An 11,699-nucleotide genomic window follows, 5' to 3' on the forward strand; every position below is an offset into this window, starting at 1 on the left:
ATGAGGAAAGTGGATCTGAATTCTCCTTTTGAAGTGTTCTCCCACATAGCTGCGAGGGGGAGTGAGAAAACTAGTTAACATCCTACTGAAGGTAAAGGAAAATCATCACATAAAACAAACCTAAATATACTGCCACAATGGTGGTGGTGGCCTTTTAAAACTCAGAATTGTGCATAGTATTGATACTTAAAATTATTAAGCTGAACATGTGTTTAAGAACATTAAAGTAATTAATGTTCTTAATTAATGCGCCATGGTTTGGTTCCATGAAAAGTGAAATAGAACTCCATGGTAGATCTCTTACCTTGCATGCACAAAGACCTGTATTTGATTGCTAATAAATGTGAACAAGAACAAAAAGAAAATGAATCATTTCTAAAGAAATCCATGGAAACATTTATATCAACTAAAACTTTGGCTTGATGTTTCGTTTATAGGATAAAAAGAAGGAATAAAATTTGTTTAAAGAACTAGAAATATGTACATATCAAGGATGGGTTTATACTCACATTTTCATTTTAATAGCTTTGTTGACATATACATGATTTTGAAAAAAATTCACGTACAAAAAATTGGAAATGACTTCCACATAAATCCATGTGTCCATGAGCACAATCAAGCACTAATGCCTCATGCTGTTTGTGCTTCTCTGTTCTTATCCCTTACCAGTTCCATTTTTTTCCTAGACATCGAAGAATCTATTTAAAGCTAATGGATTTATAATCATTTTCTTTAACTTTATGAACATGAAGTTCAATATACTAAGCCTTTTCTCAGCATCTCTTCACTTAATATCATTACTTGGAGACTCATCTGCATCAGAACCAATAGTATTTGATCATTTGCTTTTGTCACTGTGTTTTGTTTAATATAAATGGTATATTGTGTCAACACATCACTTTTATGATAACTTGTATTGTTTCCAACTTTTAAAGATCATTAAAGACTGTAAACATTAACTTTTGTTGTGTGCATGTCTTTTTGTGGATAACCACTTATTATGTATAATGTCTAGATCATTGGATATGTGGGAGCCTATCGTTTTAGGCAATTACAAAACTGCTTTCCAAGCACGTGCCCTGTTATTTTTTTTGTCTGATTGTGAGAATTACAGTTAATTTATATCCTTGCCAACCGTTCATGTGGTCTTCAATGTTAGCTACTGTGATGAGTCTACTGTGCCCTCCCCCACTGGTGGTTTTTGCATTTGCTGATGATGAGTAATAATGAGCACATTCTCATGAGCTTTCTCAATTTATCTTCGGTATAGTATCACTGAAAAACTTCTTCCATTTTTAATTAGGTTATTTGCTGGGCATTGAGAATTTTCTATTTATATATTCTGAAATTGAGTTTTACTGATTATATAATTTCCTAATATTTTCATAAGTCTGTGATGCATTTTTATTTCTCTTACTACAAAGCTTGAAATGGTGATGCTTTTATGCTTTTTATCATTCTAATGTTATGTACTTCTCTGAAATGTACTTTTGAAAACAGCTATCAAATATTGGTACCAGGTGTGGTGGCACATGCCTTTAATCTCAGCATTTGATAGGCAAGCCTCTGTGAGTTCAAGGCCATCCTGATCTACATACCAAGCTTTTTGCTAGTAATGGCTACATATTGAGAACTGATTTTAAAAGTAAAGGTAGAAAAATACCATTTAAGTTGTTGACCATTTTGAGATATATGTCACATTTCTTCTCTTACTTTTTTGAAACATGTAAACAGTTTGCTTTTACTGGAATATTTTCAAAGAGGCAGTCTTTTCTCAAGTGAATCACCTTTGGGTTTGTGTTCAAAATCAGTTTCCTATCTACCTGTAGGTCTACTTCGGGAAAATCCATTATGCAACGGTGATTTATTCATAAGCCACTACTATACTTACTTCTGCTTTATATTTACTCTTAAAATCAGATTATGGTAGTCTCCCCAATGTATTCCTCTTTACAATGTAGTTTGAACTACACAAGTTCATTTGAATGAATTTCAGTAAGAACTTTCGAAGCATAATATCCAATTCAGCAAAGAAAACAAAACAATGCAAGCCCAAAAGCTGCTGTGATTTTCATTGATGACACATTTTTTAAAATTTAAGAATATTGGCATCTTAAGAATGTTGTCTTTAGCTCAACTAAAGGGTGTGCTTTCTATTTGCTTAAGTTTTCATAATTTCTCTTAGTAATTCTTTGCAGGATTTAGTGTTCAGAGCTTGCATTTCGATTATTAGATTTGTGCCTAAGTAATTTGCAAGTTTGATACAAATGAAAATGGCATTAACATACTTTATGTACAGCATATATTTTCTAATAATCTTGTATTTTTCAAGAGCTTGCTAAGCTCATTTGTTAGATTCTTTTCCTTTGGTAAAGAGCATATTAAAAATTGTTTTGTGTAGACAATCCTACATTTTTTTGAATAAAGTCCTTCTTACTTGTTTTCTCATCTACATGAATGTCTTTCTTGCTTTCATTCAGATATACAGAGGGTAAATAATGATGACCTGTATTTGTAATACTAGAAATCCTTGTCTTATTCATAATCTAAGTTAAAGAAAAATCATTGGTCTTTTATTAAACATATGATATAATTGCAGGATTTTCAAAGGCTTTGAATGTTGCCTTCTTTTCATACTTCAAGAGGAATTTTCTATAATGTGTATTAGATTTTTATTCATTTGCTTTTGATAACAGATATTTTTTCTCCATTTCAGGGTAGCCTTGAACTTGTTATCTCTGTGCCTCTCATCTGGAGTGCTGAGATTTCTGGCAGGCATACCATATCCATTTTAATCTATGTTAAAATTTGTAGGCTCAGATTTTCTAACCATACTTTAGTAAGGGTTCTTAAATGCTTCAACCCATTTTTAGCCCACAGTATAAAGGCAGAGGAGAAAAGACTATAAAGAGGACAAAGGACTGTGGACCTGTTTAGAAGTAGTTCTTTGGGGCAATGCCAATCTCCACTCATTACGATATCAATAGTCCAGTTCCAAATGTGTCACCAAACACAAATCAACAAGGACTGCACATGATCCAGCAGAAACTGCCAGGACTCCATCAACTTGGCACGAGTCAGCCAGAATGCCAGGGTTCTCTGTCGTGCCTCTCTCAATGAAGTGATCAGTGAAGTCTTGAGACCAGTGAAGAGTTGCACAGCTAGATATGCAAGCGCCCAGTCAATGTCTGCTGCATCCTGCTGATACTTTCTCCAAGCATCACGTGTCCTCTAACAAGTATTGCTGCAGTAAAACACCACTTGAGTCTGCACCACATGGCACAACCAGAATATTCCACTTCAAAAACTTGTCAATTTTTTTCAATATTTATCAATGTAATGGATACCATAATATTTGAATACTTAATGATTCTTTTGTTCTTGGACATTATAACTTTGTGATAATGAATTATTCACTTTCTGTTTTCTGGAAAAATTCTATAAATTTTTTATGTAATTTTTAAAATTTATTTGTAGAAATTAGATAATGAATCTACTAGTATCTGTAGTTTTCTTTACAGTGAGACTGGAACTATCTAGTTTTTTCAACCCTTTTACCATAGGGTTGTTTGAGCTTATTTCTCCCAAGAGTAAGCTCTAAATCTGCTTCTCTATGGCTAGCTTCTGCTTTTTAAAGAGCTATCACATAGTTATTCATCACTTTTTGTTTCACCTACTCAAAATGGTTTCATTTCCAAATTTTCTTTCAATGAGTTTTTTCCTTTATGTGGATATAATATTTATATATTCATTTCCTCTATCTGTTCTTTGTTTACATGATATCTTCTACTCATGGAATCATTTAGCTTTTGTTGTTCACACATATGCACACACATAAATACACACACTCACACTCACACACACACACACTCACTCACTATTTTGTGGGATTGGACATCAGTGGGCATGAACAGGACCACTACCACAATTTTTAAGCCAAATTTGAACTGGGATTTATTAAATACTGGCCAGAGTGAAGGACATAGGTCAGCTCTACACCCAGGATTCCCAGACAGTGGAACTAAATTACATTAGACAGGGTCTTATAAAGGAAGGCTAAATCCACCAGCATATGTACTTCCTGCTTTCATCCAGTTGGGAGCAAACACACATCCTGATGGAATGAAGGCCTACTATCCTCAGCCTACATGTGATGAAGCACATCCTGTGTGGTTGGTACAATCAACCTTGTTATAGACAAGAAAACACATAAGTTGTTATCTTACACAAAGAACACACCCTAGCATTCCAGGACCTTATCTGTTATTGGGCAAGTGACACTTACAGGTTACAGGCATTTTCAACCCTGAGATTCTACCTTACACCAATCAGAATGGTTAAGATCAAAACCATTGATCGGGTGACATCATATGTTGGAGAGGATGTGGAGAAAGAGGAACACTCTTCCATTGCTGGTGAGATTGCAAACTGGTACAACCACTCTGGAAATCAATCTGGAGGTTCCTCAGATAATTGTACATAAATCTACCTGAAGACCTAGCTATACCACTCTTGGGAATATACTCAAAAGATGCCCTGCCATGCCACAGGGGTATATGTTCCACTATGTTCATAGCAGCCTTATTTATGATATCCAGAAGCTGGAAACAACCCAGATGTCTCATGATAGAAGAATGGATATGGAAAATGTGGTTCATTTACACAATGGAATACTACTCAGCTATTAAGAATGAGGACATCCTTAGTTTTTCAGGCAAATGAATGGAACTAGAAAATATCACCCTGAGTGAGGTAACTCAGACCCAAAAGGATGTGCATGGTATGTACTCATTAATAAGTGGATATTAGCCAAAAAAAAAAGTAAAAAAGTACAGAATATCCAAGATACAGTCCACAGAACTCAAAAAGGTCAACAAGTTGAAGTTCCCAAGTGAGGACACCTCAGTCCTACTTGGGAGGGTGAAGAAAGCAATCACAAGTGGAGAGGGTGGGGAAGACTTGGCAGCAAAAGTAGATGGGTGAATTGGGGGCAAGGGGAATCTGGTATTGGGTGAGGAAAAAGGATTGAAGCCCTGAGGACCAGCAGAAAGAGTGGAAACAGGCAACCTCAGAGCATAGGAGATGGGGGACCCTCCAGAATGCACCAGAGACCTGGGAGGTGAGAGACTCTCAGGACTCAAAGGGAAGGATCTTAGATGAAATCCTCCACACTAGGGAGAGGGAACTTATTTTATAGATCTCTTAAGCATAATAATTTAAACTTAAAACATAATCTACCCTCACATATGCTCATTGCTTATGAGTGCTACTATGTCATAGAACTAGAATTCAGATCCCAGCACAGTTGTCAGGTTGCTCCAAATGCTTGGTAACTCCAGTTCTGAGGGTTCTAATGCCCTCTTATGGCCTCAGTGGGTCCATTATGTGTCCATGCACATATACATGCAGAGCTTAAACACATAAATAAACATTAAAAATTGTTTCTACTTCATTTTAAAAGATATTTGCATAATATAAAATATAACTTAATATATTCTTTTGAAATTTAAAAATTCAAGTTTGCTTTTTTCTGTTGCATTATTTCAATAACAAATCTTCTCCCCTTACTTCTACCTTGCAGATTGTATGTCCCTTGTACTTTGTATTTATTGTTTTTATATGTTGTTTTGACATGTTAGATTATGGCATGCCATAATGTGGTTTTCACCATGTGTTTGTGTTTGTGTGTGTGTGTTTGATGGTCTGTTAACTTATTAAATAAATGGATTCTGACTTCTTAAATACATTTTTGAATAATCTGCCTTTATGTTCCAGTGTGAAATCAAGTCTGCCATTGACCTTCCAATAATTAGCCTGTGTTATGAATATTAATTTTTCTCCCTCAGTAAAGGTTATTTTTACCATATAGACTGTAATTCCAATTAACTTCCATGTCCAAAAATTTTACCAAATTTATATGCTTTTATCAAGTCATCCATAAATATATTATGTTTTCTGACTTCTATGTTTGAAATGTTTCCTTTATTTTTTCAAAAATTTCTTTTTTATTGAAGAAAGATTTTTAATAATTGAAAATAGAATCTTCTGTCATATAATCTTGACCAGAGTTTCTTGTCCCTCCAATCTTCCTAGCTCCTCCCATCTCCAATCTCACCAGAGATCCACTCTACCCAACCCCACTCTACTCTTTCCTTTTCAGAAAGCAGCAGGCCTCCAACAGATGACAGCCAAACATGCCAAAACAAGATTCAATAAGACTAGGCAAAAGCACCCATGTTGATTCTTTTATCATACAATATATCCTGATTGCCATTTCTCCTCCCTCTACTACTAGATCCTCTACTTCTCCTAGGTCCTCCCCACCTCCTTATCCTCCTGATATACACTGTTTCTGACTCTTGTTAAAAAAGAATAGGCTTCTGTACTGGCTGGTTTTGTGTCCCAACTTGACCCAGGCTGGAGTTATCACAGAGAAGGGAGCTTCAGTTGGGGAAGTGCCTCCATGAGATCCAGCTGTGGGGCATTTTCTCAATTAGTGATCAAGGGGGGAAGGGCCCCTTGTGGGTAGTGCCATCCCTGGGCTGGAAGTCTTGGGTTCTATAAGAGAGCAGGCTGAGCAAGCCAGGAGAAGCAAACCAGTAAGGAACATCTCTCCATGGCCTCTGCATCAGCTCCTGCTTCCTGACCTGCTTGAGTTCCAGTCCTGACTTCCTTTGGTGATAAACAACAATGTGGAAGCAAGCTGAATAAACCCTTTCCTCTCCAACTTGCTTCTTGATCATGATGTTTTGTGCAGGAATAGAAACCCTGACTAAGACAGCTTCTAAGAGATAACAACCAAACATGACTAAATAAAATATAATAATATGAAGGAAAAACTATCACATAGAAGGTAGACTCAGTAGTCAAATAGGAAAAAACAATTCCAAGAAGAGACACAAGCGTCAAAGATCCAACTATTTGAATCATCAGGATTCCCAGAAAAATACTGCAATAACAGCTATAACATGTATGCACAAGACTGGTTACAAAAACCCTGTGGACCCTATGTCTTGTGCTTCAGTCTTCAGGAGCTCATACAGCTCCTTGCTAAGGTGAATCAGAGGGCCTAGTTCTACCTCTACCTCATTTGGCTCTCACAACTAGCCTGCCTCTTCTTCCTTGGTATTACCTGAGCTCAGACGGAAAGGATTTGTTGGAAACCTCCAATTAGACTCTACATTTAATGTTGTGCTGTGACTCTCTGTACCTGTTCTCATCTGCTCCTGAAGGAAGCTTTTCTGATGATAACTGGATAAGGCATTGATCTAAGAGTGTAGCAGAATATCATTAGAAATCATTTTAGTGATTTTTTTCCCATATGCTTAGTTTTACTGTAGGTCTCTGGGCTGCATAGACTCTGGTTCTTGCATATGCAAGCAGTGTCAGGTATGGGTTCTTCCTGGTGAAAGTTAAATTAGACATTGGCTGGCTACTACAACAGTATCTCTGCCATCCTTGCCTTAGCATATGTAGTAGGCAGGACAAATTGTAGATTGAAGGTTGTGTGGCTGGGTTTGTGTTCATATTTCTCTTTTAGTAGCCCACAAAGTACCTTCCTACACCAAAGAGAACAGAATATATGGGAGAAGGCTCCAAGTAGGGACCATATAAAATGTCCGTGTTCAGTATGTTGTGGGTAGTTTCTCAGCAAGCAGTCCCATAGTGTCAGCTTGTGGATAACAACCTTTTGTCTTAGCAACCGTCTGACATATTTGAGGTTTTCCATGGACCTCCTTGGCAACAATTTAATTGAATGTAGGTTAGTCCTGCCTTTGGAAGCCTTACCTGGTTACAAAAGAAGGCCAGCTGAGACTCTGAAATCCCTATTACTAAAGTCCTCATTAGGAAAGCTTCATATATTCTAGGAAGTTTCCACTGCACAAGGTTTCCATACCACTTTCTAAATGCACCATACAATTCCAGTGATCTCTCTCCATTCTGTCTCCCTCCAACTCATCTTCCTATCTGATTCCCCTATTCCTGTGCCTGATCACCCCAAATTCCCTCTTACATTCAGTTCTATTTCTTTCTCTCAGGGAGATCCCGTAATCATCCCTAGATCTGTCTTCTTTGCCTAACTTCTATGGGTCTACAGATTATAGCTTGGTTATCATTTACTTAATGGCTAATATCTCCTGACAAGTGAATACATAACACATTTTTCTTTCTTGGTCTATGTTACCTCATTTCGGGTGATTTTCTTCTAGTTTTGTCCAATTGCCTGTAAATTTCATGATACCATTTAAAACAGTTTTCTTAGCTCTTTGTGAATTTCACATCATGCAGCCAAATCCCACTCATCCCCTTCCCCTCATACCTACCCTATACCCTTGCAGTCTTTCCCTCTCTACAGAAGAAAAGAATCTCATTGTGGGAGCTGTAGTGTGTCAGAGTGTCTCACAACTTACTTTTCTGTCCACACTTCTTTGCTTGAAAATATTCATTGCAATGAGCACCTCTTTGCCAATCAAGTATTCATTTGTCTGCTATGAGGTTTCTGGCTTCGGCTACACTATCAGTACTGGATCCTCACTGGAACTCCTCTTGGAGATCCTGTTGTTGCCCTGTTTCATGGAGATCTTGTAGTTTTGGATCTGTAGGAGCAGTCCATTCATGCACTCCAGAAGTCCACTGATTGAATCAATGTTGGGGTGGGACAATCTCTGTACTGAGATCTCAAACTCTGTACTGAGGCCTGAGAAGTATCTGAGCTGGTAAGCTCTCTTGATCTCATATCCTCAGGCTAGCTCACCCACAACCCACCCACCCACAACCAAAGCCAGCTTTACTGTGCTGTCAGAGTGAGGTGCAGGGTTGCTCTTCTGAGTTGCTCTCAGGGTTGCTATTGCTGAGAGACATGGCCAGCTATTCTGCCTGGTATAGGTCTTAAGGGACAAGAGAGGCGAGGAGAGTATCTCTCATCTGCACCACAGCACAGCAGAAAAGAGACAGGGCCTGTCCCATTTTCAGGGACAGCTCTACTGTGCTGCCCGGGAGTGGTACAGGTATTGCTTTCTCTAGTGCTTATAGCAAGTGAGGGGTAGGGAAGCTCTCCAGCCAGCCTTAGATGGCAAGGGCAAAAGTGAAGTGAGATTCTCTCCCTCATCCATGCCACTTGGGTCAATGAGTTGCAGGGCCAGCTATTCCACACTCATATCCATGGTACCAGCTAAAATGCAGCTCCCATACTGTACAGTGCCTCTCTCCCTGGTACTGCAGCTGGTTAGGAGCTTGGTCAGCTCTCCTACCCTCCTAATTCTAGGACCAGATCTCCTGTGATGCCCAAGTGAGGAGTAGGGCCAACTTATGCACAGCCCTCAGACAAAATGCTCCTGGGTACGCAGCCTAGATGAGGGACTTCTGCCTGGCCTCTGGTGGTAAAAGACCCTTGCTGATACAGGGCCAGGATCTGAGACATGGCCTCTAGTGGAGGCCATGCAGGATAGGACCCCACAGTGGTCCCAGGTAGCATCACCAGCCACTCACATCAGACTGTTCCTCACTACCCTCGAATCTCCAGTTCTGCCTCTCTTCACTGTTCCCACAGCCTCTGTTTCTCATTCCCTCCCATATATCTGCACTTTCTTGCTCCTCTTAGTGTCAACCGGGTCTCTGAGTGTCTGGGGTTATTTCAGGAGGGATCGATGGAATAATGTTCTACCCTGCTCATGCATTACGGCACCAGATATGGTCATGCCACGAATGCTTTGTGCTCTGAGGCCTGTGCAGTCCAAGACTGCTGGGTCATCTCAGGTCAGTTTCTTGTCCAGCAGCCCTGGTACCAGGCTAGCAGTGTTTTCCCAACTTGCTTTTTCCTTTTTTCAGGGGATGTGAAGCTGCTGATGACTCAGATGTTCACAGAGCACCGAGAGTTGTCAGAACCCCGAGCATAAACAGCTTCTTTTCTTTCTGATAATGTCTTCCTTTATCAGCTAAGATGTACTCTATCATATAAATGAACCACATTTTTTTTTCTTTATCCATCATTCTGTTGACAGACATATAGGCTTTTTCCAGCTTCTGGCTGTTATGAATAAAAACACAATGAACACAGTTGAGCAAGGATCCTTGTGGTAGAATGGAGCATCATTTGGGAGTATGCCCAAGAGTAATAATATACCTTACTCTTGAGGTAGATCAATTCCCAGTCTTTTGAGTAACAGCCTTATTGATTTCCATAGTGGCTGTACAAGTTTGCATTCCAACCAGTGATTGCGAAGTATCCCATTTTTCTTATCTTTGCCAACATGCGCTGTCACTTGTGTTATTGATCTCAGGCATTCTTACAGCTGTAAGATGGAGTCTCAAAGTAGTTTTGATTTGCATTTGATAGTGATGTTGAGCATTTCTTTAAGTATTTCTCAGTATTTTGAGATTCCTATATGGAGAATTCTCTGTGTATATCAGTCTACTTTTAATTATATTATTCATTTTAAATATATATTTTCTTGGGTTGTTTATATATTTTGGATATTAGTCCTCTATTGGCAGTGGAGTTGGTAAAAATCTTTTTCTATTTGGTAGGTTGCCACCTTGTCCTATTGACAATGTCCTTTACTTTTCCATGTTTTCAGTTTCATGAGATCACGTTTATTCATTGTTGATCTCAGAGATTGGATTATTGGTGTTCTGTTCAAAAAGTATTCTCCTGTGCCAATGTATTAGCAGCTTTTCTCCATATTCTTTCCTATCGGGTTCAGTGTATTTGGTTTTGTTGTCAAGGTCTTTGATACACTTGGACTTTGCACAGGGTGACAAATATGGATCTATTTGCATTGTTCTACATGCAGACATTCAGTTTGACCAGCTCCATTTGTTGAACATGAGATACCCAGTGCATATTTCTGGTTTCTTTATCAAAAATTAGGTGTCCATCTGTGTATATATTTATGTCTGGATCTTTAATCCGGTTCCACTGCTCAATGTGCCTTTGTTTTCCTAATACTATGTTTTTACTGTTATCAGTGTGTAGTATAACTTGAAATTAGAAATAGTGGGAACTTCAGCAATTCTTTCATAGTTCAGGGTTGTTTAAGCTATCTGAGGTTGGTTGTTTGTCTATATAAAGTTGAGAATTGATATTTCAAGGTCTGTAAAAACTGTGTTGGAATTTTGATGTAGATTGTATTGAATCTGTAGAGTGTTTTTTGTACTATGGCCATTTTTACATTGTTAATTCTACTGATCCATGATCCTGGGAGATCTTTTAAAGTTCTAATAGTTTCTTTAAATTATTTCTTCAGATGTTTGAAGTTTTTATTATACAAGTCTTATTGCTTCGTTAGATTTACCCCAACATATTTTATATTATTTGTGACTATTGTGAGAGATGGTGTTTCTTTAATTTCTTTTTCAGTCCATTTGTCATTTGTATATAGGAGAGCTACTGTTTTGTTTTGTTTTTGTTTGTTTGGTTGGTTTGGTTTTTTTTTTTGGGGGGGGCGGTTGAGACAGGGTTTCCCTGTGTAGCCTTAGCTGTCACAGAACTCACTTTGTAGACCAGGCTGGCCTAGAACTCAGAAATCTGCCTGCCTCTGCTTCCAAGTGCTGGGATTAAAGGCGTGCGCCACCACTGCCTGGCTGTTTTGTTTTGTTTTGTTGGTTTTTGTTTGTTTGTTTGTTTGTTTGTTTTTTGATATTTTCTTTATTTACATGTAACTTTCTCCATTCCCAGTTTCCCCTCCAAAAAACAAACA

The 11,699-nt window shown here is 38.3% G+C and overlaps 1 pseudogene; it reads right to left on the reverse strand.

Annotated features, from left to right (window-relative positions):
• Positions 1-9,830: 9,830 nt before the first annotated feature.
• On the reverse strand, positions 9,831-9,936 carry LOC116094606 (annotated as a pseudogene).
• Positions 9,937-11,699: the final 1,763 nt, after the last annotated feature.

Source organism: Mastomys coucha, unplaced genomic scaffold (assembly GCF_008632895.1).
Source record: "Mastomys coucha isolate ucsf_1 unplaced genomic scaffold, UCSF_Mcou_1 pScaffold16, whole genome shotgun sequence".
Classification (NCBI taxonomy): Eukaryota; Metazoa; Chordata; class Mammalia; order Rodentia; family Muridae; genus Mastomys; species Mastomys coucha.